The 2534-nt window shown below is 40.3% G+C and overlaps 1 long non-coding RNA gene across 1 annotated transcript; it reads left to right on the top strand.

Annotated features, from left to right (window-relative positions):
• Window positions 1-803: 803 nt before the first annotated feature.
• On the top strand, window positions 804-1527 carry LOC145806025 (uncharacterized). The gene is made up of 3 exons (XR_014348423.1): window positions 804-916; window positions 1020-1089; window positions 1186-1527. It is a non-coding gene; the product is annotated as an uncharacterized LOC145806025 (long non-coding RNA).
• The last annotated feature ends 1007 nt before the right edge of the window (window positions 1528-2534 follow it).

The following is a 2534-nucleotide window of genomic DNA, read 5'->3' as shown; positions in this document are numbered from 1 at the left end:
TTTCCATGAATCTTCATGGACGGGCATGTGAAGTTGGCACCCGGCGTGACATGCGCACGCTCAAACCAGGGTCGTGGCTATCCGACACTGTAAGTGTTGGCTGCACAAATATGAATCTGCGTTTTTCAGTACCCCTAACTCAGAAACCTTTCTAATCAACTTGCCTTGTGTCTTGCATACAATGTTCCAGCCAATCAACTTGGTGGTGGTGCAATTGACTAATCGACAGAGGGATTTACACAATGACGGGAGGCACACTGATTGGTTCTTTCCCGTATATCTGTCGGTAAGTAAGTGTTTAAAGCTACGTTGTGTATTGTGTATGACATATTTTGACAAATGTTTCCGTCAATGACCTTTACGCATTACACATGCAGACTATGATTCTAAATAAAGATATGCAACCTCTGGACCATGAACATATCGTCACATCATTTTTCGGACATGACAGATACACTGGTGCGATTGATGCATGCCAGAGGGTAATATCAATGTTCATCCCGTTATATTAAAACGAAAATATGAAAGCCATTACATGTTTGCATGGCCTCTAAACAAGGTCTGCCGTTGTGTTTTCGTGTAGATTTACGTGCCTTTCAATTACAGAGGAGTGCATTGGTTGTGCGTTAAAATTGATATGGTGGACCGTGTAGCCTACCTATTCGACTCAGTCCCATCCAACCGACCGAACAAAAGGAAGCTAAATGCAGCTAAAATTTTGGTATGTCCTTCTGGTGCATTTCTGAACACTACAAAAAACTTGAACATCCTTTACGTAAACCAACTTCAACCTTGTGGAACAGGTTGAAACTACGCACGACTTGCTGCAACTACACTTTGGAAATGATTATGTTACAGACGTGCGTACCTTCCACCGCTGCATGTTAGACGAGAGGCCAGTACAACAACTGGACGAGTAATCCACAATCCCTCCCTCACATTAATGTCTAAGCTGCATGACTGACTTAATGAACCTATTACGTATTGACGACAACTTTAATGTGAAATTATTTTTGTAGCACGTTTGACTGTGGGATGTTCGTCATCAAATTCATGCAGCAACCTGATTTAAGCCCCGGTCCACACAAGGTACATTCTACCGCTTAATTTTCATTTGTCAATCAAATCCTTCCTCGTACGTCCTCCAATTTTAACTGATTTGTCTTACGATTTTTGTGGACAAAGTTCGCTCCCTCTGTGCGTCATAAGTTGTTGGTTGACATCGTTATGGATGTCAATAATGCAAAGATCGCAGAGTACCGGGAGTGCCTTCATATGAGCAATGCCACAAGCTAGGCCAGTGATGGGAATGGGCTGCCAGTACGCCAGTAATTTGGGTGGCAATAGGAGTTTAACTAATTTTTTATTCTTTGATTTCAATATGGATGTTAATTATGGGTCCCCAGTATTGTTTTTGCTGGACGATGTAAATATGGACCAACTGTAAACATGGATCAAACATGTCGATGTAAACATGGATCAAACATGTCGACGTTGCTGCTGACTTAGTACTATTTTGTTTACGCATGTTTCTTGTTCGGATGAATGCGACTGTAACTATATATAATTTACGGCTGCTTTTGTTACCGAAGTTAATTTATAATTTAATTACAAAAAAAGGAAAATTAATTTTCAAAAATGAAAGAAACCACATTATGAATGAAAACTCAATACTCTTCGTAGGTAAGTTATATATCAGCCCATTAGCACATATGACTCCAGCCAAAAAAAAACTTTCATGGCTTACAGGGAAGGATAAAAAAAAAGTAAATCAAATCTACATATCTGCTGCATCATCAGCAGCGTCTTCTGAAGAGTTGTCCGTACTGTCTGACTGACTGTTCTCATCCATTGTTTTATCAGACTTCGCTTCGTCCGCCGCCAATTTGTCATCGGTCAGCCAATCAACGTTCTGCTTGATAGCGCCGACTTGCCGCTCCAAACTTGACAACCGTGTGTCCACTTCATTCAGCCTTTCGTAGATAGCTTGCAACTGCTGGAATACAGGAGCAACATGAGCTTCAACAATAGCTTCAATCTTGTTCGAATCGGACATTTTGTAGGAATATGTGTATGGTTTATTTTACTGACTACTTTTTTAAAGGAATGTACAGATTCATAATATTACACAACACTATGCTGTAAGTATTTGTAATATATGGTACATGACTTGTATGTTTGCAGAAGACCTCATGCATTGTGACATACATCGTATTAATTTCTCAAACTGGCCGAATTCATCTTGCAAAAATTCGTTCCTTCTTGCATGCACCAAGTCATCCGTTCAGTACCCCTGATCGTCCATTATTTGGCATTTCCAACACACATGCATTGTACCTTCCATCAGTACTATCCCACTGTCATTGATTTCCACACCCACAGTTCATCATACAGTCACATTCGTCATTTGTATTTGTGCCCCAACCCAATTACATGTCTACTCATCCATAAAGGTTAGCAAAATTGCTCTTATCAGATACATATGCCGTTCCAATTGCACCGAACCTTTAAATGCAATACCCGCAGTCATTAAG

The sequence above is a fragment of the Camellia sinensis genome, chromosome 13, assembly GCF_055761805.1.
Source record: "Camellia sinensis isolate YWXY chromosome 13, ASM5576180v1, whole genome shotgun sequence".
In the NCBI taxonomy this organism is placed as follows: Eukaryota; Viridiplantae; Streptophyta; class Magnoliopsida; order Ericales; family Theaceae; genus Camellia; species Camellia sinensis.
Note: the sequence above shows the minus strand (reverse complement) of the source record. Positions and strands in the feature narration are given on the sequence as shown.